The sequence below is a fragment of the Anomalospiza imberbis genome, chromosome 6, assembly GCF_031753505.1.
Source record: "Anomalospiza imberbis isolate Cuckoo-Finch-1a 21T00152 chromosome 6, ASM3175350v1, whole genome shotgun sequence".
NCBI lineage: Eukaryota > Metazoa > Chordata > Aves > Passeriformes > Viduidae > Anomalospiza > Anomalospiza imberbis.
In genome coordinates, this window is record NC_089686.1 from 3193272 (window position 1) to 3220665 (window position 27394).

Consider the following 27394-nt stretch of genomic DNA (forward strand, 5'->3'; position numbering starts at 1 on the left):
AAAGAGGGAGAGCTTGGGAACCAGAAGTAGCTGCGCGGGGAAAGGCACGGCGGCAGAGCGCGGGTTTCTCCTGTGCTCCCACCACCCGCCAGCCCCGAGCGTCCCGTCCCGGCGGCTGGGAGCTCGTTGCCAGCACCGGGGGTTATCCCCAGTGCCTGCTCTGGATTCCCTCTCATGCTCCAGATTTTCTCATCCTTCTCCCTGGCTGCCTGAATAACCCTCTGCCCTCCAGGCCGGGTTCCCGGACCCCCACCGAGGTGCGCAGCAGGCGCCTGTGTACGGCCACAGCTGGCGGCCCCAGAGAGATACGGACAGGGGTCTCCGGAAGGAAGGATGCTCCCTGCCCCGCAGTTCAACCCCAGAATTGCTCTGGACCAGCTTTGGGCTGAGAATAAGAAGCAGACTTCTCAAGGCTTGAGGCTGCTCCCAGGAGGGGATTTGGGACAAACTGGTTTACCATTAGCACACATGAACTGGACTCAACACATTCAGGCACAGGGAGGGATTCTTGGGGCTGTCCTGTGCAGGGCCAGGATTTGGACTTGGTGATCCTTGTGGATCCCTTCCAGCTCAGGATATTCTGTGATTCTCTGACCTACTGGGGGTGATGTATGAATACAGTGTGGAGAAGGCAGCTCTGAGGAAAAACCCTCTGAAGGAAGTGTGACAGATGCACCGTCCTTTGGAGACACAGAGTAGACTGAGCAACCCCATGGTAAATCAAGCCAGCTCCACTAGGGCATTAAAATCTGTCCCTTTGCCCTGCTGGGGTATCCCTTTGCGTTGGGCAAACTGTCACCCACAGTGAGAACACAGTTAATTTATGAGACCAAAAGATGTGGTCATGGAGTGGCCATGGGAACTCCTAAGCTCAATTAACCACAACCAAAAACCAGCTCAGAAACGATGACTGTGGCCACAAACCACGGGGCTGCCGTGCCTGAGTGCAGCAAACCCACACCAGCGCCTTGGTGTCCTCCCAGCGCTGCCCCAGAGCTCACACACCATCACAGACGCCTTCTTTTCATATTTCACTTTTTTTTTTTTAAGCTCAGACCTGACCCATGCATTAGAAAAGCCCAGGGATGTCACCGAAAGGACACGCACAGATAAAAGGCAGTGCTGACACTGTAATATCTCTGAGTTATTCCTATACCACTCCGGGTTTAAAAGAAACATCTGTTAGCAAGGTATTTGGACTATGAATCCATCAAAATTTGTGAAATATTGCTATCACCATTTCAAATGTATCACACTGTGTGTTATTCTTAACAAGGAAAAACAATTTTGGGAGTAGCTGCTGTGCAACTTTTTTTAAGTTAAATAACATTTTCATTGAAAATACTCCAGTCTATAAACAAAGTTTACATGAGGGCCTGTATAGTGCTGTTCCTAAAACAGATCTCTGGACTGGGAAAAGCAACCAGCTCCCTTTTTGTGGGATATGTTCCTCTCTTTGTCTGAAGACCTCACTCGGGTTTTGTAAGGATCAGAGAGTGGCCGTGTTGGAAATGTTTGTCCAGGAGGAATTCGGTCACACGGCATCAAGCGCCTGCTCTCCTAAGCCATCCTGTAAAGCTGAGTTCCCAAAAATTGCTTATGTAACGCTGGTTAACCGTGCCCCTGTGTGAGGAGGTGGCCAGCTGGGGCCAGAGAGCCAGGGCAGGGCAGTGTGGTTTGGGGTCTCGTAGGAGGCAAGAGCGTATTTGAGTAGCTCCCTGGTTACTAAGAAGTGTTAGTCATGGGGAAAGCTGTAGTATTTATTCCGTAAAATGTAAATACATAACCCAAACCACAAAGGAATAACCATGGATGGAAATAGTGTAGCGTTTACTGAAGGAGCTGGGCTGCCTTCCTACAGAAGCTGTATTTCCTTGGCCCCATAGAGCATAATTCACCTTGAACAGAGCTTCTGCTCCAGCCCGTGGAGTTACACATCGGCTGAACTCGGTCCAGGCACACTAAACAACCCAGTGTGTTATATATTCCAACCAAAAAAGTGATGCCAAAACGGAGCTAAAAATACAAATGTGGAAGGTTTGAAAAGCAAACACTGCTTAATTCAGCGGTAGATGCAACATTAAAGATCCAGCACATCAAAACCAGAGAATATTGTGTCTGCACTCAACGCAAGGCTCAGCTCCCCTAATCACACCTCACGTGGGTGATGGAGGAGTCGATGGTGGTCTTGCCTGTGACCCAGTCCCAGTCTGATTAAGGGATCAGCTGCCAGGTTTTTTCCTCTCTGTCTTCTGTGAAAAACCTTCTGGGAATCTCTGCACCTGGGTGGCAAAACCATTGGTCTCTTCCGGCAGCAAAGCTTTGGGGTGTTGGGGATGTCACCCTGCAAAGGCTGGCCAGACCAAGGGGTGATCCATCACGTGCAGACCTTGGCTGTGACAACAGACTGCTGGTGGCAGCGAGAAGCCCAGGAGCTGGCAGGTGTCCTGGAGCCCCAGAGCCCAGCTCTGCTCGCAGGGGTCAGGAGCTGAGGGGCAATTATTTGCTCAGTTTTGTTTCAACCCGATAATTGTGGGTTTGCCCAGACATGCTTGTGATAAATCCCGGCCACTCACATCTGACCCATTTCCAGGTTTTGTGTGCTCAGGACCTACCAGCAAGTACTGCAGGTCGATGTTCAGCACCTCTAGAAATTAGGCCAGCTCTGTTTACAAGGGAAACTTCTCCTCTAATGGCAGCATTTCAGCAGATGCCTCTGGACTCAGACCTTCCCAAACCAGTTCTTGGATCCTGTGTTATTTTTAGAGCAGCTGCACCTTTTTGGGCTCTAAAGTCTGCAAACAACCTGCCTTGGGAAAAACAAAAAAGAAAGAAAAACAACAACAACAACAACAAAAATAACTTGCCTCACCAGATTTGTGCTTGAGCAGAAACAAGCCTAAAACCATAAATAAATAAATAAATAAATGCCTATGTAAGAGACATTTTAATGACATGAGTTGCAGGAGGAGATGCCCATAAGTGTGCTAAGATCAATTCCCTCCTACCCTTTCCTTTCAACTGCCTAAGCTTGTCAATTAAAACAAAGGGAACTGAGCAAACAACTCCAAGGGATTACGTTTTCAAAAGTAGCTCTTCAGTAAAGAGCCGACCGGTAAAAACAAGTGCAGCTGCTTGAATGGAGAAAGGAACATTTTTTACAACCACTCTGAGATTTTCATGATTTCTCTGAGTGCTTCAGAGCTGGCCTGTTCTACCAGAATATTCTACTTCCTCCTGAATAAATAAATTCGTACTTCTCCTATAACACAGAACTGGGCCCAACTTGGAATTTATTTCTTCTTTACACGAAAGTATCTCTGCTGAGGTGTCAGGACCACGTCTAGAACCACTCCTGTGCTAAGAGGAGAATCAGGTTCAGCACTGCTCTTTTATTTCAAACAGGTTTTGGGTTTTTTTTTTACAAATCCCTACAAAAACATTGTGTGGGAACATTAAAATAATGCAGTTCTAAAAAGGCAGTCTTTGGTAATCAGACACAAGGCAGTCGAAACAGTAGGATTGTCTGCTCTTTTCTATTTTTAAGTCTTGAAGGATGATTTTTATTGTTTTGAGAATGCTATTAAAAGGTTGGCTGTCCCACGCAGGGTGAATCTTAAGTTGCTGTTACTTGACTCATTCCCTTTGCCACTTTTCAGAGATGCCCAAGAGTGAGCAAGGCTAGAAAAGTTACCCCTTGCTGTTCATACTCTCTGCCTTCTGCTGTGAGAGTGTGAGGTCTCTGCTGCTAAATATTGTTCATTTAGAGATGCTGGGCCTCAAAACTCAGAGGTCTGGATCTTTCAGGCTGGACAGCAGGAAGAATTTCTTCACAGAATGGGCTGCCCAGGGAGGGAATGAAATCAGCATCCCTGGAGGTGTTCAAAAAACAGCTCAGTGCTCTGGTCTGCTTGGGAAGGTGGTGAATGGCCAAAGGTTGGACCCAACGACCTTGGAGGTTTTTTCCAACCTTAACATTTCTATGATTCCATGATTAGGGAAGTGCTTCAGCAACACGACTCATAAAATAAAGGGAGAGCCATTTTAATGGCCTGTTGTTAACATTCCCCTGAGCTGTGTTAGAAACACATCTGTTGTAAAATCATCTCCACATCAATGGGTTTCCTCGAGGGACGTTACAAGAAGAACATGCACTGATCTCATCCAGCTTTCGGAAAGAATTGCTGCCTTTAGCCCACGTTTGCTTCTGCACTTTGTTCCTCCCCACTCCATCAAAGCCCTCACCTCATCCCTGAGAAGCAAGGAGGACCTCCAGAAGATGAAGAGTTCATTCCTCCTGCTCTGCAGTTGTGGCTGGTACTAACAAAGACCATCATTCTCCTAACAAGCACTGTCCAACCACGTGGCTACTGGAGATAAGCAGATTCCTTTTGGATCTGATGAAGGCTTTTGGAGAATAGCACAGGGCTGACAGCTCCCTGACCTTACAAACCACTCCGTGTGTGTCTAGCCCTGAGATGTGGCTTTGGCTGAGTTCTGTTGTTACTGATATTTCACTCTCCCTCCGAGGTGCCGACATTTGTCTTTGTCCTTTAATTGCAGCTTGAGATCTGCTGCCAGCAGAAGCTTCAATGACCTCAATCACTACTACAAGGTGTAAATAAGCAGAGCAGGACAACTGCTGCAGAAATAATTCACATTAGCTCTACTGGATTTTTAGCAACAGCAAAGAACTTTACTGGTAGGTGCTATAGCAAGTTCTGGGAAATGTCAGCACATGGATGAATTTTGAGTCCATTCATGTGAACATCCTCACCTGAAAGCAGAGAGGGAGGATCCTGCCCAGGAGTCCCTCTTGGGAAACATGGCTGTACCCTGTGGCCTCCAACTCCAGCAATAACAAACTGGTGGGGCTCATTTGTACCAGTCGCCTGGTGACAAGGTTCATACTCACAATTAATCATCATTCTTAGAAAGTGCTCACTGAATAAACTTACACAGGGTGTGTGCGAGCAGAGCACGAGCTCCCACAGTCACGTGACACTGAGAAGATGGTTTCTGACAGAAAGGCTCCTGCTCATTCTGTCATGGAATATCCTGAGCTGGAAGGGACTCACAAGGATCATTGGGTCCAACTCCAGGCCCTGCACAGACACCCCAACAATGCCACTCTGTGCCTGAGAGCATTGTCCAAACACTCCTGGAGCTCTGGCAGCCTCAGGGCTGTGCCCATTCCCTGGGGAGCCTGGGCAGTGCCAGCACCCTCTGGGGGAAGAGCCTTTCCTGAAATCCAACCTAAAGCTGACACAGCTGCAGTCCTTCCTGACAAGCCTTTCAGCAGGACCTACTCCAGCCTAGCATGGCAAGGCTCTCTGTTCCATTATTGATCAAGCAAGCTAACGAGTGAGGTGTTAGCTGGGTTTGTTTTCAATTAGAGACATTCTTACGTACTTTTACTTGCTCTGCTTCTTTGTGGGGCAGCAAAAAAACCACTTGTAAGCAGAATCAAAGCCCGCTTTCTCTCCCAAACAGTCACGACCAAAAAATACTTGAGTGGGGACAGAGTTTGTGTCAACAGCAGTGAAACCTGATTTCATTTTTGGCTCTTTTCTGCATAAGCAAGTATCTGTTTTCCTCTTCCCTGTTTCCATCATGTACAGACACTGACTCAGCAGCCCAAAGGATGCCTTTAGCAACCTGGGAATTTCAAAGGCCACAGATTTGGTGCAGAGCTGCAAGTACTGGGATGCCTAAAGGAAGGTTGTCCTAGTGATGAAGGACCTGATTTGGACTTCAGAAGTTCTAGGTTCAGCTTTGTGCTTCTGTGGCAGTGACTGACTCATCAGGAATCTATTTTATCCAAGTGGTTAAGAGTATATTAAACAGTGAAGAGTAATTAAAAAACATGGGGAAAGGAGGCAATTAGAATTTAAAGCAGGTCAGAGCCTCCTTTCTGGAAGAACAAGAGCATTTTGCACCATTGTCAGAGATAAATTAAAAAAAACCATTACTTCTGAATAGGTCCTCAAATTCCAACCCAACACACAAAAGTCTTTCAAAGCCTTTCAGTGGGACTCCAAACCCTGGGAAAATACTGGAGGAATAACAGGACATGGACACCCTATATGATCTCTGATTTACAGCACATGGGACAAAAGTGGTGCTGCCCTGTGCATCACTGGAGAGACACCGGGTGATTCACCTGTCACCCATGGCAGAAGAAGAGGAGGAAGAAGAAGAAGGAGAAGAAGAATGAGAAGAAAAAGAAGAAGGAGGAGAAGAATAGGAGGGAGAAGGGAAGAAGAAGCAAAACTGACTATGCCTGGAAATGAGAGATTAAACACATTGTAGTCAGAGGTGGGTTTCCAGCGTTTTCCAGAAATACTCATCAGGGCTTTACATTACTGGCTGGCAGCCACGAGGGCTGTGAACTGAAGGGAGGCCAATTTCTTGACCTGCAGGTTTCAATGCAAAGACAGTCTGTCCTCTCTGATACCTTATCCAAACGATGTGGGCAAACCAGCGTCGTACGTGCGTTCCGTGCGTGTCCGATCCCACAGGCAAACCAGCCTTTCTGTCTCCTAAAATACCAGCTACCAAATAGCTTACAGAGGGATAAAACTGAGGAACTGGCTAAAAAAAAAAAAAAAAAAAAAAAAAAAGAGAGAGAGAGAGAGAGAAGAGGGACTTTTAGAAAAGGAATATCTAAAAGTCAGTTTGAAGAGGGAAAAGTGAAATGGCAAAAAAGGAATGAGTCTGGAGGAATCTCGTATCTCTTTCTTGCATATGAAGGGGCCTTGGAAGTGAGGGGTGCTCACCTGCACAGAGGCCCACCTGGGCTGAGGGTTTACAGAGCCAGAGCCCAGAGGATCAGCAGGAAGATAGAACAGGAGAGAAAACCGATATGGGAAAGAAGTGAAAACCAAGAAGGCAAATTCAGTCTGGGCAAAGGGCCAAGGCAAGGCCAAGTGCAATTCTAGAAAACAGGACTGGAGCCAGAGGCACCAAGGTGTTATGACAGGCCTGCACTGGTCTACAGTGACAACCCAGAATGATGCACCTTCCAGGAGCACAGCATCACCCAGACATGAAGAGAAATAGGCTTAAAAGTAGATTTTTGAGCCTAAGTCTCAGGATGGAGGGTCTGGCCCAGCAGTTTCTACTTGTGTAGGATCTGGAGTTAGCATAAGGCTGCTATCTCCCTGTACCAGCCCTCTGGGCACACTGGAGTTACTCTTTGAGTCAGGGAAGCAGAACTAAGTTAGAACAGATTCCCGGAGGACCTGTTCGTTCCCCTGGTTTCACCCTGCATTCCTGCTTGTTCCACCTCTGTCCTGCTGACTCTGCTGCCTTTTCCCACCCTCTGTACACATACCTGATAGAGCAGCAAGCCTCAGAACCAGGTATTGTATGCAGCACCACACCCCAGTTCGAAGAAATATTGCAAAAAGCAAATGTGAAACGTCATTTGTAAAACTGGCATCAGCTCACAAACGTTCTCACAAAGACCCAACACTGAGGTTACTCCATGGCTGCCAAAAAGTCACCTGTCCTGTCTCCAGAGGCCTCAGCAAACCACTTTATCTCCCATCACTGTTTCCCTACATAGCTCCTAGGTGCAAAGTAGGGCAGGAATCCTGATGCCCATCCCCCCCAGCCCAGGCTGAGGAGAAGCTGAGTGGTGCTGGGGCTTCTGGGATTGCAGGATAAAAATGAAGTGGATTAAGGCAGATGTTTGATGAGCAGATGATAAAATGAGAAGGTCAAAGAGGACTTAGAGTCCATGAGTATTGACTTGAGTCAGGGATTGTGGAGACAAACCATAGACCCAAAGCACAAAATAGCAAGGTGGGGTTGACAGAATCTCTCTCAGAGTGGTGCCACAAGGACAGCTTGGACTTGCAAATCTGTTGTGTGATTTGTTTCCCTCTCTTGGGAACACTGGCTGCCCCCAGAACAGCCACCATTCCTTTTTCACAGATTCTCCAACTGATAAGCCACCAGAAGCCCAGGATGAGCCCACTGCAGGAGGTGCCTTGACATGGATGGCACAACTGGATCACTTCCATCGTGTTTTCTGATGGAGAAGAGGGACTGGAAGCAGATTTCTGAATGAATCTATGGGGTTGAGAATGACTACAACCTGGAGGCTGAGCAAGAGTCACCAGAACTTTGGAGACCCAAGCACTGTTCCTATGCTTGCAGGAGGTGCACAGCTCCAGTGTCTCAGAGTAACTCCCAATCCACTCTCAACCCTTTCCAGAATGCAGGGAATTTACCTCACCCAGCATCATCCCTTCCCTTTCCACACAGGATCACCCTTGCCCTGCTGGGCAAAAACTCCTTTCACCCAAACCAGCAAACCTCAAAGTCCAGTCTGGAAAAAAAAAAAATTCTCAAACCCGAAATGGTTTGAGAGTACAAAAGGCATTTTTAAAACAAAAACTAACTAAAGGCTGGGCTCTGTTCTGTTGCTTGAGGCACGTAAATGCTCTGTTCATACATTTCAAATTCTTCCCAGCAACAGAGCTCCCAAAGCTCTTTGTGTCTGTGGGGTGAGCAGCTCCATGTCTCCCATGGCAGAGGGCACACACAGTGATCTGGCTCGCGTTACTGAGCAGGATCAGATGATAGATGGAGATCCATGATGCTGAGCAGCAGCTCACAGGTCAAAGTCCTTCCCTTCTGTCTGAAAATCCTCCTGCACCTTTCTTTTCCAAAGTAGAAGCCCTCCATTCTCCAAAGGCTTTTGTTGCTGCCAAGCTTTGTGTACTTACACGTCCCTGCTAGAGCAAGATTTCAGCACAAGAGAATTTGTACAGTATGTTACAGCTCACATATATATTTTTTTGTTGTTGTTATAATAAAATCTTTGGTAAAACTCTTCATTCTACTGCCCCATGAGAGATGAATTGTAAATCCAGCCAAAAAAAAAAAACAAAAAAAAAAAAAGAAAAACTACCTCACATCCCTGGATCTTAGGAAATGTAGATTTGTCACCTTTCAGTCTCTCTGTATGCTGTTAAGATTTTCTCCCTGTAATTTTATGCTGCTCACCTAATGACCTAAGTGGTCCCAGGAGAGAGGAATTGGCATCCTCTAAATAAAAGAAATAAAAATAAGAATTTTTTTAAGCTGAAAAAAGGTGTTTATTTGCAATTTACCTTACCTGACTTGTTCAAAGTGTTATCAGAATGCAAGCACCTACTTTCTTCTCTTCATTTTCACAAGATATGCAAGATTTGCTTGAATTGAGAATGTCTAAAGCCTCAGGCATGATCCTGGGTGTTCTCAAGACTTAAATGTCACTGCTTAAAGAGTTAAAGATCTAGATGGCTGCACTAAGAGGATGATAAACTAATCACTCACTCACTGCTGGTGAGCCTGGTGTCATTTACTGAAACATGGAATGCATTTAACAATGTAAGAGAAACTCTATGCAGTGCAAAAGCCAAAGATTATTGTTAGATTGTCAGGGTTTACTTTGGAGAAAGTCCTCAGTCTAATTACCTACGTTTAAGCAACAGAAGTATTTTTGCCCTCATTGAAGAAGTTCACATTTTCCTTTCAAGCCAATGGGTGGTTTGGATTTTTTTAATGCTACTAAAGATTGCAGATTCTGTTCAGGGCGCTACAAATATTGAAGACAGGGACTAAGTAAAAGAAATAATTCTTCCAGGGAGCAAGTAAAAAAATGTTTCCTATCATTATAACCATGAGAAAAGTAGAAATAATAATTAGACTACTAGTACTGAACATTTACCTATTGATTTGTGTCTTCCAGTTCTGTGAAATGGCTGGAAAGAAAGGGACAGCTCTTGGCACTCAACAGAAATGCATATTTAACAGCCACATTCTTTTTTAGTGTTACTGGAAAAAAAATGCTTCAAATCCTTTTCACTGCAATCTCTGAGCCTTGAGGAGGAGAAAGAGCAGGTTCAACATTTTGGTGTTGTATTTTTGCACCAGAATTTGGTGAATATTGGCAGTTTTTCTTAAAACGAGACCTCAGTTAGAGATCAAGATACCAAACATGAATAAAACATCAAAGGGATTTTGTGGGGCTCACCCAGTGGCCATCCAAACTGCAAATACCACTTTATTCTCTTTTACTCTATTAAACTTTGAACAGTACAACTCCCTTGTGCAAGCAGTTGGTACCAGACCCTTTCCCAGCACACCAATTCCCAAACTTCTCCCAGTGGGTGCCACCAGAAGTTTTTTGTTGATGGGACAGCAAGGCCTGGGGTGACAGAGCCAAATGAAGGTGTGACCATAACTCATCGTGGTGGATCAGTGTCACTTTGACCCAGCAAAGACAGGCAAAAACAGGCACTGCAGTGACATCAGCATGTCCTGGCAGCCAAACCACCCTCCTGAGACTCTGGCTGGGTGCTCTGATGTGGCCATGCCACATCCCTGCACACCAGTGTCAGTCTGACCTGGTAAACACAGGTAATAGCAGCAGAGGAAGCAACAGCAGCTCAGCAAGGGTTAACTGCTTACCCGTTCTGCAGAGACTCGAGGTGGGCACTCTGCTCTCCAGCCTGGACAAAGCTTGTCCCATGGCTCTGCTGCTGTGACACAAATGACTTCTGAGGAAGAGAAGGAGGAGGCAGAAACACCTTCTAATGACACCTGCCTTCATAACAAGCCTGGCAAGACAGCACATGATCATTTTCCCTGCTGGGTGATGGCTGGTGGCTCAGGCAGTTCTGCTGACCTTGGCTAGGGCAGTCTCTGAAGAAGTAAGCAAAGCTCCAGCCTTAACCAAAGGACAAAAATCCAGCTGTATGGGTGGAAATTCAACTGATCAAACAGAGACGTCTTCAGCATCAACCTGAAATGAAAATCAAAAATAGATCAGACTGTTCTCAAGCAGTGGCTATTTCCCTGCACGCCTAAAAGGAGAATCCAAATGAGTAAGTCAGGTGTTGCTGTGCACACTGCAGAGATCTAAAGGCAGCAAAGAGAAATGCTATTCAAAGGAACCTGCTCTTCCTGTTGTGTAAACCTCTCCCTCTACAAAGATGCAACATTTTCCCTAGGAACTGTGTGACAACACTTGCCTCAGTGCACTGCATGAAAGACAGAGCAAACACTTTGAGATCAGTGGGACCAAGACATGTTTTTTTTACAAGGGCACGGAGTGACAGGACAAGGGGGAATGGCTTCAAACTGACAGAAGGCAGGGTCAGATTAGAGATTAGTAAGAAATTCTTCCCTGGGAGGGTGGGGAGGCCCAGAGAAGCTGTGGCTGCCCCATCCCTGGAAGTGTTCCAGGCCAGGTTGGACAGAGCTTAAAGCAACCTGGGATAGTGGAAAGTGTCCCTGTCCATGGCAGGGGTGTAGAACAAGATGGTCTTTAATGTCCCTTCCAACCCAAACCATTCTAGGATTCTATAATAAGAACTGACAACTTTTGAAATACACTCACAGCTCCACAGACCACAATTGCTAGTGCAGCACAAACTGTTTCTATTTCATCTATATGTGCATGATTTTAGGACTTGAAAAACTGCTGCCCTTGTACTTCTCAGCAGCTAATAAAAACCCTTGTTAGCAACATCTGGATACAAGATAAGGGAACCTTGAAGGGAAACATGAGGCATTCAACAGGTTTCTGCAGTGGGTTCTTCATCGATCCTCTGAGGACTCTGCTCCAAAGTCCGCTGAGGTGTTGGGGTGTTTTTCCATTGACTTCACTGGGCTCCAAACCAAGACCTAAAGCCTCCCTGCTGTGTCTTGGACATTTATTTGTGTTTGATCTGTAATAAGATCTTTCATTTCTCTTATTCCTGTAAAAACAAATAAAGCCAGAGCACAAGAAAGCAACTAAACACGTGCTTAGCTTTAAGCATATCCCTAAACCCACTCACTTAAAGTCCTTAATTCTATGGACTCCTGGGAAAGAAAAGCACATGCTTAAAGTTAAACATGTGCCTGGGGTCTTTGCTAATTAGTGATGGCCTTGTGTCTTACAGGACCCTAAACACTTCTTAGAGCATCTGGGGTTTTAGGGCCCATATGGGAGAAATTACACGGAGACCATCTCAAAAGTGCAACTTTTGGTATTGTATCTGACGCTGGAAGCCTGTCTTTAGTGGCTTTCAGACTGATTCTGTTACAACACCATTTACAACTAGTTGAGGGAAGAGTTTCTCAGATATTTGTAAAAATAAGAATATCTAAAACCAGAACCTTTCCTTGGCTAATACTACAATACCATTCCATCAGGATGATCAGTCTAATCAAACTAAAACTCCTTTTTGGAATGGATGTACTTACTGGCATCTCAAGACCAAAACTGTCTCACTTCTGCCAAAGTTTTGTCCCTGACATCCTTCACTTTGCTCAGAGGATGAGTCTGGCTCTGGAAGACAAGCCAGCCTTTACCTTTGGGTCAGGCAGCAAATGGAAGAAAATTCCCAGTAAACTGGGAGTGTAAACAGAGCAAAAAGCATTTTTCTTCACTGCACCATGTTTATCTTGGACCTCTGCTGAAGTGTTAGAACTCTCAGCTATCTTGATCAGACAAGGCCTGAAATGTAACATGTCTGGCAGGCCAAATCAGTGTTGCTCCCAGTGAGAGAACATTGGGGAAGTTTCTTCACAAAGCACATGCTAGCTAGCAGGAAACCCGTCACCTTGTCAGCATGTCCTCCACAAGGACTGAAACTTGTCTTTCTGTGGCTCTTGCACTCTGTCTCTTATATCTTCCTGAACTCTTTTTCAAGGTGCATCAGTGCACTCAGCTTCAGATGCTTTTGGACTTTCAGCTCTCTCTAAAATTTTATTATGTCCCCTGTTTATGGATTCATTGTTCTGCAAGCTGAACAATGGGGCCATGTCCATTAGTGAGGAATCTGGATCAGATGTGAGCACACATTTCTCTCAAGTGCCAAAGCACGCAGCCTGGTGCTCCTGCTGGCTTTCCTATTTATACAGCCTCTGGGAAGACAGGTGATATCTGAACCCAGCATAAAGCCTTCAGAAGTACAGTTTTTTTGAAAGAAAAGTGATTGTTTCAATGCTTTATATCACATGGCTGCTGTGTCTTTGATCTGAAACTAGATTTACCACAGCTTCACACTTACCTCTGAGGAACAGGGAAGTTGTGAGTCAACGCATCAACCATCAGAACCACCACAAGCAAAAAGCTGCTGCAGGCTGTGCTTGCCAAGAAGAACCAGCAGCACCATCCTCCCCAATCCCAGGTCTAGTTAAACACCCAAAATAACCTCAGATTAGCCCTTGATGTTTTCAGGATGGAAAGGAGGATAAACATAGGGGGCTTCTCCTAGATCCTTCTGCAGCCCCAGTTTTTAAGTTGGTGATCTCCGAAACTCCCTGATTCTTCAGTGCTCAAGATCCAGCTTATAGTGACTGTACAGAATAGATGGAACTTGTGTAGGAGGCATCAGATCCACCTTCTCTCAACCTCAAAACAGTAGATGCAAAGCAAAAAGGCCCAGGATGCCCATCTAATGATAATGCCTTGGATGGTTTTTGCAGCTGAAACACTTGATCTGGTATTTCAAATGTTCTCTGGGCAGCTCATGTAATAAAGGAGAATTTACAACCAAAAACTCATCAGCATCTTCTGTGCTGAGTCTCTGATTGCATTAAATGTCCTGGAGTTATGATCCACTCTAAAACTACTTTCTGGGGATGACCTGTATCACTTGCTGGAGAACAAGGGTTGATACCACTGCAGGCAAGCTGATTTTAGAAAGTCTGCATGAAGAACATACCATACCATTTCAAATTACTGTCTGGTACTCTGCTCTGTGCTTTTCCAGAGACCACTGTCCTCACAGCCTGTGGAAATAAAATACTGTCTTCCTTCTGGTAGCAAATAGGTAAAAGTGTTTCCCAAGAAAGCTGGGGAAAGAAAATTTTGCCCAATACACTTCCTAAACCCAAAGAAGAATGGAAGGCTGTACTCTCTGTAGACCTCAGAAAATTCACTTCTTTCACCACCAGATTCCTGTTCCCAATACTAACTCTAACCTCTCTGTTTCCCTTCCTCTCCACACAAGATTGATTCACAGAACTTGATTTAAAGGATGTTTATTTCCATAACAAAAATGATCAGGGGTCTAGAAAACATGACCTATGAGGAAAGATTGAAAGAATTGGGTTTGTTTAGTCTAGAGAAGAAAAGACTGAGGGGGAGACATGATAACAGCCTTCAACTATGTAAAAGGTTGTTGCAGATAGGAAGGTAATAAATTGTTCTCCATGTCCACTGGGTATAAGACGAGAAATAATGGGTTTAAATTGCAGCAAGGAGGATATAGGTCAAGCATTAGACATGTTTCCTAAGAGGAAGGACAGGTGAGAACTGGAATAAATTAGTCAAGGAGCTACAGACTCTACTGTCACCAGGAATGGCTCAGAGCTGGCAAATCTTGCCTTGGGGTAGAGGGATAGATCATCTCTCAAGGTCCTCTCTGCCCCTTTTTCTACTGGTCTATATTTATACCATTCAAAATGATCAAAAGTAAGTTTGTTCCAAACAAAGGAAAGAGAAAATCTTTCTTCAGCCCTCTCTGAGATTTTTACTGCTGGTTTTATCTGCAGTTGCAGTGCATTTGAAGGCATCCACATTCATTTCTATTCAGTCAGTTAAAGAAAGGATGATTTTTACAGCCCTATGCCCCTGCACATGTTTTCTGTTGTGGTTCATGCTATAAAATATTGTGTCTGTACTCTGTTCAAAACCTTTTCTCCAGGTAAGACAACAACCCCACAGCCCCACAGCATGGGTTGGGGTTGGATTTTGAATCTCAGCTCTGCTTGTACCAGTTGTGTACCTCCAGTTCACCTCCAATGCAAAGGACAAGGGAGTAAAAAACCAACCTCCCTGGCCAGCAAAGAAGAGATGATATGGACAGCAAGGAAACTTCTTTTGGCATTTCATGGAAGTAAAATGGTTCTGGATCCACTTGTGACTTTTTCATGTTTCATCTGCAAAGCAAAATGAGTCAACGTGAGGCACAATATCTTCTGCCATTTATATTTAATGAAGTTTTTATGATGCAGTGTCTTCATTATTTTAATTTATTTTCAAATGGCAATAAATTACCTTACCTGTGGAGGTCTGGGTTGCCATCGCACTTGAGGACAACCATTATAATTCACTCTAATTAAAAAGTTTTAAATAACTATCCCAGTCACCAGAAAACACAGTTTAAGTGTGGGCAAGCCTAAAGGTTTATTGTGTCAAGCCCAGCTGCAATTTACCTTCCAAAAATGGAAAAAACCCCAAAATTGGAAAAAGGCAAGAATATTTGTATGAACTTTTTTTTAAAGTTCTGATTGTTCATCTGAAATGAATTTTTGAAACTGTTTGCATAATTGCATTTCTGAAGTGGTTTATGCATGCACACATTCCCATGTATAGGTAACCCACCAAAAATAAATGGAACGTTTTATTTCAGGCCAAAAAAGCATTTAGTACCAAGAGATTTTTTTTTTAAGAGAACTTCTTTTCTCCCTAAGTTCATGTTATTAAACATGTGCAGACAACAATAGCACTCAACTTTTCATAAAAAGTGTTCTTCCTTCAGGTTTCCACCTCAGCTTCCTGGAGAAAAGCTGCAAATCCTACAGGTCCTGCTCAACTGGGCTGGTTTGATAACAGGGTTTGTCTCCATCTGCTGGTGTTTCAGCTTTTAGAGTCTCAAATGTCTGAAAAAAGAGTAATATTTTCCAAAAGATTAGAGAATTTCAGGAGACAGTCATCAGTAAGTTCTCTAACTCCTAATTATTACTGCTGAGATCAAGTATTGCCTGTAGGGCTGGATGCCATTAAGTAAAGTAATATTGATATATTGATCCTGATTAGGAATTTATTTTCTCTACTCACGCTGATTTAAAATTCTTTTTTTTTTTTTTCTAATATTGGGTAACCTCCTGCTTGAAGCAACCCACCAGGGAGGGTGGCAGATTTACACCCAGGGTAAAACCCTACATCATCGCCACCCAAGTCACCAACCATGAAGCACAGGTGTCCACCTGTGAGACTTGATCCTTTGACTTTGGAATGACAAAATCATCAGGAATAATCCCATTAGACAGGGCTGCTTCCTTCTATTGATGCCAAAATGTGACAAGTGCCCCAGGATCCCTGGAAATGTTCCAGGTCAGGTTGGACAGGGCTTGGAGCAACCTGGGATAGTGGAAGGTGTCCCTGCCCATGGCAGGGGTTGGAATGGGATGGTCTCCGAGGTCCCTTCCAACCCAAACCAGCCTGGGATTGCAAGTGCAGGAACACATACCTCTCACTCTGCCACCTAAAGCCACAAAAGGCACATCTCATCCTATACTCCAGGTGTTAACTGCACCCCAAGGGCTTGTTCCCTCAGATTAACACGAAATTCTTGTCTTCCAGCTGGAGTTAGATGGTGAAGAACCTATCCCAGGTCTCTCCCAGCATGGCACAAACATTTACAGTGATCTGGCTGCAAATCTAGGAGTGGGGGAGCTGATACACAATACCCTGTGCACTTCACGTGGCAGGATTCATCTTACCTAACTCTATCCACCTGAGAGGCAGCCTCAGGTCTGAGCCAGTCATTTTAGCTCCCTGAACACCCAGCAGAGAGATGCATTTCCAGAGGGCAACTTATTCCATGACTTCAAGACACCTGTCTTTGGCAAGATAAATCCAATCCCAAGAAAACATTGTCACCTACAATTTTTTTCACTTCAAAATAAAAGATCGCTGTCAGCCTTCCCACCTGGCAAACAGCAGATCAGAGCTGGACTCAACATTCATCTGATGGGCAAGTGAGGCTCTGGGGAAGGCAATGGAAATGCCCTGAATTACTTCAGATGAAAACTACAGTTGTTTGCCTGTGTCAGAACAACTACCCTGGCCTGATCCTACAAAATTTAAATACCTTTGCCAAGGACAGTGCTCACCAGGACATTCAGTTCCTGGGAATAGGAAATAGGGGTTTATGTAGTGTATTCTCAATTAAATAAGTCTCCTTGTAACTTGTTTCCCCAGTGATTCTAAAGATAATGATCATTAAAGTCCTGTGTCAGATTCTACATAGGCTGCATTTCCTTTTACATTTAAATGCCCACATGCACATAAATGCAGCCATCAGAGCACCATTACATCAAGAATATACGATTACATCAAGATTTATTTAACTAAATCCCCCCCTAATTAGGTCATAAGGTATGATGAAGCAGTTGTTAACTGTGTCGTAAGGAAGTCTACAAAGGGAATGAAATATTTAAAACAGTAATAACATACCTATCCTGCTTTGCTATTTATGCACAGTTAAACACATAAAAACAAAGGAGCAGCTCTTAATTACAAGGACAATTTATTTTGCTGACCTTCTTTTTAGGACACAAGCCAAACCCACTGGGGGTTGGTTTGGTGGTTGACTTTGCAGGGAAAATGTCCTGGCCCGTTGCTGGAGAGGCTGCAGCTCCTGCCTGGAGAGAGCAGAGCCTTTCACAGGGCTAATTTACAGCCTTCCCCAGTGGTCAAGGGCAGCCATGGAGTACACAAATTACAGTTAAAAATAGAGATGGCTTTATGGAATCTCATTCCGGTGGCTTCCAAAGGTGCGGGGCCAGGAACATGCATCTCATTCCACACTGCCTCTAAGCTCTAAGCCCATTTTCATCTTTTTTTTTTCCTTTTTTTTTTTTTTTTTTTTACTTTTCCCCTTGGATCCCGAGCTCCACTTCAGTTTTGAACTTCCATAGGAAGGCAGGAGGTTAAACCAAACTGCTAACTGTGTCTCTTCAAAACTGACATTTAATACAGGGTATAAATCACTGTGGGAGCCTGTTATTCCTTCAGGAATGCAATTACATAGGGTCAAATAAAACATGAAAGAACCCAACAAGTTTTAAAATGTAGTATGTTCTCAAAAGCAGGCAAGAAGGAATGCAAAGCAGTCCAAATATGCTAACATCCACATGTTGTCCTGTATGAGGGGGATTAGAAGGGAAGGTTTCTGCTCTTTAATGATTATGTTGTTAAGGGTAGGTTTGTTGCAGGTTCTTGCTGAATACCAGCCCACTCAGGGAGCTTTGGGCAGATTACTGTATTCATTTAAAGCAGGTGTCTTTTATATATCTCATTATTTTAATTGCCACCGTTGTTGTGTTTAAGATACCATTTAGCACAAAATAGGATGTGCAAAGTGGGCATTCACCTTTTCCCTGAGACACAGAGGTGCAGCCCCCACTCTTGTGGTGATGGAGACACATCAGGGGAGAGAGAAACACAGCACTGCAAAATCATCTCACTGATAAACCAATCCTCCTGGTTTAGGCCACCTCCATCTCGGTCTCATCAGTTTGCTTCTGAAACAACAAGCAAAAACATTAAATAAAACCTCATGAAACCTGTTAAAAGGTTAAATCTGAACCAAAGGTGACGAAGCAGGTTCAGCACCTCCTACAACATCACTCCCTGTCACCATTCACATTTCACTCACATTTCTCTGAGACAAACCCTTCTGCTTTCGTATTTTAAATGTATTTAAATAGCCTGGAAGGAAAAGTCCAGAGACCCTAGCAAATTTTTGAGGTAAAATTTGCCACCCTTAGTTTCACTACTCTGTATTTTATACCATGAATAGTTAAATTAAGCGACCTTTGAAGTTATTTAATTGAAAATCTGAGGTTTATCAAAGGCAAGTTTTATCTGAAAATATTTTTTTCAGCTAGAAAAGATTTTTAAATTCAAAATTAAAGGCTTTTTAAAAAACCCTACAATTTTTAAGCATCTAAAGTTTCCTAGAAATTGTTCTTTTTCTCTTTTTAAAGAAGTGACTTCTCCCCAAGAGTGAGTGATGTTTAAAAACTACATATATGAGAGAGTACTTTGCTTTTTAAAGGCCTTATATTTTTTAAATTGCTTCAATCTTGCTTTTAAAAGTTTTGCTTTCTACATTTAAATGCAAACCTTTCACTTTTTAACCCTCTCTATGAAAAAGTAACACAAGTAATACTCTGAATTTTAATTTTTTTCCAGGGAAAAAAACATTTAAAAGAAATATGTGAAATAACTCATTTTTCTCTTTTCAAATGAAGCAAGGAAAACCTTAATAAATTGGGCAAAAGTACTGGTTTCCTCCAGATCTTTTAAAAATTACATTTTTACAGCATATTTCCTAATGGGAAAATTACAAGTAGGGATTTTTTTCCCTACAAAATCCCCATAGCTCCCACTCTCAGACTCCCTGATTTCACCTCCACTAAGGCTGCCAGAATAAAACTTTGGATTTCTCTCCCCTGTTTTATAGCATTACAGCTCCATGGGTCACTGGTGCTGCCAACATTTCTATATATTCTCAGAACAAAGCCTGGGAAAAAGCTTTTGCAGAACAAACCCTTTGTTAAAGGTAGAACTAACACTACTGTCCATTACAAAGGTAATTAAATACTTCCTATTGCAAGAAAATGGGTTTATTTGCTTAAAATGTTGCCTCACTCCAGCCACATGGGTGAAATACCTCATGTTAATCGTGGGCCTCAGGGTTGGTTTGTGTGTGGGGAGGATTTTTTAATATTTTTTTAATATCAAGCAGAATGACTCACCTGTTTCAGAGGGGAACAAACACTGCTCCAGGGGTTTCTCAAACAATCCCTGAGCCCTGTGCTTTGAAATGTTCTGGTGTCCTAATTCTTTGTTGGTAGGGCTTAAAAATTGCTAGCAAGGGAATCTCTGGATAAAGAACAGATTTTTCACTGGTCATATGGAACTGTCCCCAAATGCAACCAAATTCTGGATGTTTGTAAATTGCTGTTTGAATGGAGAAAGACATTTGAATTTCACTTCCAGTTTGAAGCTGTCTTCCACACTTAGACAATTCCCCTTTTTTTAGTATTGTTTGGGAAAGAAATTACAGCGAGGAAAATCCCATTCTCACAGAAGGGACCCCCAAAATCCGAGGACACACTGGGTTTGCTGGCAGAGGTGCAGGGTCTGTGTGGTACCAGTATCCTGAGGCATCTTTAAGACTCCAGTCCTGATGCCTGTGACATGCTCTGAGCCTGACACTGCCATGTGAAATTAGCTTGGAAAATGCTACTAACCTGGCAAAAGTTTAAATGTTTTTCATCCTTTCTAGAAAGTCCTCCCTCCTTCAGCTGGGAAGGTTACATCCTTCAGTTACAGCTCCTTGAGCTTTCCTCTGCTGGGAAGAACTAAACCAACACCAGGTAAAATTAGGGTTAGATATAAGGAAGAAATTCTTGGCTGTGAGGGTGGGGAGACCCTGGCACGGGGTGCCCAGAGCAGCTGTGGCTGCCCCTGGATCCCTGGAAATGTCCAAGACCAGGCTGGACAGGGCTTGGAGCAGCCTGGGATAGTGGAAGGTGTCCCTGCCTGTGGCAGGGTGTGGGATTGGATGGTCTTTAAGGTCCCTTTGAATTCAAACCATTCTAGAATTCTAAGCCCATTTTGTGTGCAGCTGAGCCTGCTCCAGGAAAAATTCCCCACACCAGTTCAGTGACAGCAGATGTGCTGCAGAGATGCTCCTGACTGCAGAAATCTAAGGCAGGTCTGTATGGTCATGTTCGTTAAATACAGAGTGAGTAAAAAGGTAAAATTTCATATTTTTAGATGTGCTTAGTACAGGGAGTCACAGAATTATTAAGGTTGGAAAAGCCCTCTGAGGTCATTGAGTCCAACCTTCCCCCCAGCACTGCCAAGGCCACAACCACTGTCCCATGTCCCCAAGTGCCACCCAGCTTTTAAATCCCTCCAGGGATGGTGACTCCACCACTGCCCTGGGCAGTTGTGCCAGGGTTGGACAAACCTTTCCATGGCGAAATTTTTCCCTAATATCCAATTTAAACCTTCCCTGGTGCAACCTGAGGCTGTTTCCTCTTGTCCTGTCTCTTGCTCCCTAAACAAAGACACCAACACCCAGAACACAGAGTTTGCAGTGGTCCCACAAGGAGAAATATTCATTTCACCAACCCAAGTAAAACTGAAATAGTGAATTTCCCTGCTGGAGCAGGGAAAGAGAAATGTCAGTCCAGCTCTGAATGCTGAAAGAAGTAGCCCATGGAACTGCAAATCTGCTGATAAGATTTATTACACTGAAACTGATACCTTAGAGAAAAGCAAAATGTAGTGGCTTTATTTAATGAGAAAAAACAACTTGAGCACTCATAGGCTCATAACAGCATTATCAATACTATACAAAGGTTCTGAAGAACCACTGGGTAAAGTATAGACATCTGTGGCAAAGTGTGACACAGGGGACAAACTTCAGTCTGGATGGAAGTGTCAGGCTCTTGTACCAGGCTGCTCTATTCAAATATTAGGTAAACCCTTGATATGTTGCCACACAACATTTCTGGTGAAACTGGAGAGCAGAGGGATGAGACAAGTGTTGTAAGGAGGATAATAAATTGTCTAAAGTGGAGATGAGAGCACGTTGTACTGATGGAACAAGTGAAGTGAAGGGAGGTTACTGGAGGAATTCTCAATATCAGCTGTGGGATGACTGCAGTTAACACTGCCTCTACCATGCTGCTGCTAAACATGGAATCAATTCTATCCAAATTGCCTGAGGCACAGAGTTAAAAGACATCATCAGTACCAGGAAGATCAGAATATCATACCTGAGGACGTGACCTACAAACCACAAGATGACTCAGGGACCAATACAAACATCTACTACAGTCATTGACACTGCGCAGGGCACTTGTGATTCTTTATGATGAATCCTCTGCTCAGTTGTGTTTGAAACAGATTAGTTCAAAGTGGGATAATTGTGGAAAACAGGTGCAAAGGCTGGTCAAGATCCAGGAGACATCGTGACAGTAGAGACATCGTGACAGTAGAGGGATGGAGTAAACACAAGGTCAACGCTGGCAAGTGTGGCCAGGAATAAGAAGGGGAAGATTTCTAAGGATCCTAACAGTGGGGTTCATAAATAAGATCCCAAGAGGAGTCACGAAAGTCTGAAGCTGCAGCCTCATTAGGTTAAAAACAGACATAAAATGAGGCTGCTTGCTCTCAGTTAAGGGAAGCTCAATTCTCAAAGGAGAGAGAGACTTAATCTCAAAAACCTGATGAAAACAACACTAAATATGGATTATTCAGCAGGAGGAGGAAAGTGCTGAAAGATAGGATGGACTTAGCAAGCACTTAGAGCTGAGTAGTGTGTTCTCTGCTGATAAAGTTGTGGCTCAAGCTCTATTCCTGTTTTCTAAACACCCTGAGTGAGCACACAGTTCAGAGGAACCATTAGATGCAAAAGGCACTGCTTGTTAGGATTTCCATCCCCTAGAAAGAAGCCAGCACTGCACTAGAAGTGCCTCAGAGACCAGCAAACACCTGGATTACAAGGCATTATTATCTTTAGATTTAAAACAATGTTCTGATTCGGAAAATCCAGGTCAGATTGAGGGTTGCAGGGTAAATCATAAACCAGGTGTGTGAGCAGTTACTGTGCCTGCCATAAACACAACGGCTGAGCCGTAGGGGCACCCCCTGAGGATCAGATTCAGTTGGTGCTTGATCTCTCTTATCCCACTGGTGAAACTGGATTTTTACTAAGTATTGTGCTGGAGATCCTTGTTCCACTCCACACAGACACACACACACACGCATGCATTCAGGCAGGCAGTCTCATAAACTTTAACTGCATACAGAAATTCCCATATTGCCTCTTGGATATGCTCCAGCTCATGAAGGGGCGCTGTGGATGATCAGTACCTGCCAGGTACAAAGCCTTCTCTTTTCTCCTCAGGTTGAGGGCTGTCATGAGCTGCCCTAATGCCTTTGCAATAAAACTCATCAAATTCCCCTAGTATAAAGTAACAAGCTGTAGCCCTTCTACCAACCTACATCTGCTCCTTACAGCAGGCCAAGAAAACAACCGGCGATGTCAACTCTTCATTCTGTTCCTCAGATCATCAACTCGCTGAAAATAACAAAATCTGAAAGGCATATGGACCTTCTCATAAAAACAACAAACACACAAACAAAACCACAGATGAGTTTCCCAAGTCAGCAGGATCTGCCTGCTAATTATTACAGTACAGAGGGACCGACCATCCTGTAGCCAGAAATTACCCAAGAAGAGGCCTGAGTTCTTCCCCCAGGCTGGACTGTTTGGACACACTGAACTCCCTCATTTCTGGGTATAATATGTGGGATTTGGCTGCCCAAATCAACACAGCCACAAGACCTAAAAGGCTACATTTAGATTAGATATTGGGAAGAAGAATTTCCCTGTGAGGGTGGGAGGCCCTGGCACAGGGTGCCCAGAGCAGCTGTGGCTGCCCCTGGATCCCTGGAAATGTTCAAGGCCAGGTTGGATGGGACTTGGAGCAATCTGGAATAGTGGAAGTTGTCCCTGCCCATGGCAGGGGGTGGGAAATTGATGACCTTTAAGGTCCCTTCCCATCCAAACCATTCTGGGATTCTGTGACAGCAGGGCACTTGTGAGGGATGTTGAGGGCTGCCTTTACCCTCACCTTCATGCTCCTGCCTCTCACATGTAGACAATGTGGGCTCTGCAGAGACAGGGAACTCCCCTCTGCCTCAGGAGTCCTTGAGGAGATATAGTGAGATATAGTGACCCACACAGAGAGAAATACAGATTGATGAATGGTATTGGGCCTGGAGAAAGCAGGCTGGAAAAAAAATGGGGAGAGAAATATCTGTAGCCACAGATGGTTTTGACCCTGGAGTGCTCTCTCCCCCACCAATCCCCTCTGCTTACCTCAGAGCCTCCAAGGAAATGTGTCCATGGGGCATGAGAGAATGGGGATGGGAAGAACACAGCATCCTACACAAATGTGACCTTCCCTGCAGACCCAGGGCCTGCTCTCTCCTCATCACAAAGGGCAGGGAGGAACGATGTGAAGCAACAGGGCAATTACCTTCAGCAGATGGGCCCCCTGTGCAGCCCCCACCGTGTCTGTGCTCAGAGCTGCTGCCAGCCCTCTCTTCCAGGGAGAGGAGAGAGCTCACCTCCCCATCCAGAAAAAAAAAGTAGCATCTGTGGGAGAAAGACATATGTCTGGCCTCCACCGTGAACCCTGCGCCTGGCAGGAGAACGCGATGCCGATTCCAGCCCCAGCTTTTCATTCCTGTTGTAACAGTCATAAACGCCTGCTGAAACCTAAGAAGAACAAGACTGTAATCCTAATAAAACAACATTCTGGAACCCTGAAAACTAGATGGAGGCTTCTCAGGCCAACTTTAAAATTATATTCGCTTTTCCAAGAGCTGCACTTTGTGTGTGCCGGCGGGATGGACGCTGGCAGGCTGACCCCGATGGGATGGGGGAATTTCAGAAGGGAAAGGGCAGGAGGCAGCTCTGCAGCACAGCAGCCATCCTGTCCCAAAATATAGAGAGAATCCCCCAAGCCCAGGCTCTGAAGGTCCCCTCCTAAAAGCAAGCCTTGATATTTGTTCTCCAAATCCAGCCTTCTTTTCCAGATGCCCTGAAAGCCTGACTCCACAGAGCAGGAACAGGCTGTCCTTGTTTGAAGGCAAAAGCTCGCACAAAGGCACAGCTTTCCATGCTAGAATCTTTCCCTCCCTTTTTGCAGCGTGGTGTTGAACAGAAGCCATGGGACTTTGTGCACCAGCCACCCCCAAAGTGAAGAGCGGGAGGAAAGGGGGTTCAGCTTTCCCTACTCTCCATCACGCAGCCCTCCAGGGATGCTGTTCTCCCTTGCTGGCATTGTCTTCAGCAAGGCACCACATCTACTGGTGCTTCTCTGAGGGCCTTAAAACACTGACCAGCACCGAGCCCAAGGGTGGCAGGTCCTCAGTAACCATCAATTTGCATCCTTCCCCTGGCATCTGTAGAGCTGGAGCTGCACCAGCCAAGAAGTTGCTCTCTGGAGCACCAAGCTGTGCCGGCCCTTTCAGAGAAAAAACCCCTCTGTTGCCAGCTCTTGTGATTTTACTGCAAATCTTCCCTGATGTTATGTGAAACCCGAGCCCCTGATGTGCCACTCCATCCAGCATTTCCACTTTAAGGAAAAAAAAAATTCTGTGGTCTTTCTGGTCTTAAAGAAAACACTTTCCAGGAGGTGGCCCGAACACATGCTAAAGGCTAAAAGTAGCATTCACAGAATAAAACCATGTCATGATTTTTAAAAGGTTTTTGCAATTCTGGAGGCCAGACCTGTGATCTGGGGAGCTACAGGTTGTAGAGAACCCAACAACTGATTGGGCAAGTGCACTGTCAGATAACAGGTATTGGTCGGTGGTGGTGGAAGGCGTGTGACAGCTCCCTAATCAGCTCTGTGGGGATGACATGAGTCGGTCCCTGCAGGGAATAGCACATGGGAGCTGCAAACACCCACAGTGCACTAGTAATATTTATCTGGCAAACAGCATTTTCTATCATCACATTGTCTTAGAAGCATCAATTAATTAACTTTAACTCACCAGCGAAGTAGGAAATGTTTTCCCAGGCTGGGGAAGCTGTGAAGGTGCAGAGAAGCTCCAAATCCCAGCCCCAGCCCAGGGAGGCTATCGGGGTCAGGGCTGGCTCTTCAGCAGAGGATGAGCTTCCCCAGCAGCCCCATTCCCACTGACACACCACAAAAAGCAGCCAGCATTTCCAAAGAGCTCAGTGTGCCCATGTGCACCACAATCTCATCACCACTGTCCTGGTGGAAAATGAGGGCCTGAAAATCTGCTCCCAGGCCACAAAAGGCTGCTCTTCGAGCAGACACTGAGGGCCTCTTGGACTTGGGTGAATCACTTCACACCCACATAAACATACACAGCTACACAGCTCCTCCCCATGCCACAAGATGTGTCCTACTCGTGACATTCGGATCACTCTTGACTTCCCAACTTGGCCCTGACTGTGGGTGGTGAATTCTTAGAAATCTGGCCCTGAGCTATTTTGGATTGGCCCTGCAGAGCACAGAGACTGACACACCTCAGCTCTCATGTGCATTTAGTGCTGCACAAGAGGGGGCAGATCCCAACCGATCCACAGGAGCCTCAAGCATGGAAGAAAGGAGGAAAGATCTGCCCACATTCATGCACAGTTCCTCATTTGGTTTGAGTTTTTTCCTGAGTGCAGCCTTTAATCTCTGCAGAGTGGAATTTTTGTGGAGGGGAAGTTTTGGAAAGAAATCAATGGACAACATCACAGATCAAAATCATAGCAGGTATTTTAGCTGGCCATAAAAGAGAGAGCATTTCTGAGTGTAATGTTCAGATGGAGGAGGTTCAGCTCTCAGTGCCTTTCACACACTACAGTTTTCACACTTTAGCCAATAAAGGCATCTCCCCTGTGCTTCTTCCTCAGGATCTCATCTGCAATGGTATATATAAGCTGTAGAAGTCACATTTCACTTTCAAATCAGCAAAGTAGAACATTGTGTGATATTTCAGTCCATAGAGAAGGAGGAGAGAGTGAACACTTTGCACTTAAATAACTAAAAGCTTCTAGCGTGACACAAAGGCAAACTTCACTAACCTTTAATTTTCCCCACTTCTTAACGGCACACAGATCCAATGAAATCAAATGAGATAATCCCAGCCTGGTGCAGCCTGGAAGCAGAGGTGAAAACCTCCCAGAGCTCATGCAATCAGAACAGAGCTCGGACATTGTCGACTTCCCCCCTCAACTATTTCCAAATAAAACACTTTGTTGCTTGGCTGCTCCTGCCAAATGACTTAACAATAAAAGAAGGAACTTGCAAAGCTTCTATCCACAAGAAAAAAACAGTGGGAAAAAAAATAGGAAAAAGAAGTTAAGGAACTTCAGGAAAAAAAATGAAAGGGAAAAAACTCCAAGAAACTATAGGGCAGATCCTCTGACTGGAGTCAATCAGCACAGACCCAGCTCTGTTGCTTTACCCCAGGCAAATTGTGGGCCTGGTGCTATTCTGCATTTCTCAGGGGCAGGGGGTGGTCTCCACTGGAAGATTGCAACACTGCAGGATACTTTTCCATATTAAAAAGGCGCTTTTTAGCGTTTTGTCTATTGCCAGGTTTTGGGTTTATTGAGGACTCATTTGGCAGAGCCATCCTGGAAGAACAATACAGATGTTTTATGGAGAAATAAACTGGGACTTGGGCTGGATTCTTTCAGTGCTGGATTCCACCTAATTTGGAGGGAGAAATGGCTCTTTTAATGAAGGGTGCAATCAAAACCTGTATGAAAAGCCAATATGCCCTCGGCAAACGGAGCAGGAGATACACTGCCCCTCTCTGCTGCCTAGTAAATTCTGGTCTCTTTAGCACAGCAAAATCCTCCCAGAAAGGCTAGAAAACATCATTTTTTCAGCCAGGGAATCAGAGCACCACAGCTTTCCCTCTGCTGAATCTCTTGGAGGGAAGTGGTGACGTCTCAACAATAGAGAGGGTCTTTACAGACTAAATCTGCCATATCTTAATAAGGAGCAGGTCCTGTGGAGTCACCTGGTCTTTGTGAGCTCTCCC

The 27394-nt window shown here is 44.7% G+C and overlaps 1 long non-coding RNA gene across 3 annotated transcripts; it reads right to left on the reverse strand.

The window, feature by feature from the left end:
- Nucleotides 1-328: 328 nt before the first annotated feature.
- LOC137475101 (uncharacterized) lies at nucleotides 329-15221 on the reverse strand. 3 transcript variants are annotated; one of them, XR_010999690.1, is made up of 4 exons: nucleotides 15058-15221; nucleotides 14827-14934; nucleotides 10468-11759; nucleotides 329-2810 (listed from the first exon to the last, which is right to left on the reverse strand). It is a non-coding gene; the product is annotated as an uncharacterized lncRNA (long non-coding RNA). The 3 variants fall into 3 exon arrangements; XR_010999691.1 differs by having other exon boundaries at nucleotides 10468-10862; nucleotides 11552-11759; nucleotides 14827-15221; XR_010999689.1 differs by having other exon boundaries at nucleotides 14827-15221.
- Nucleotides 15222-27394: the final 12173 nt, after the last annotated feature.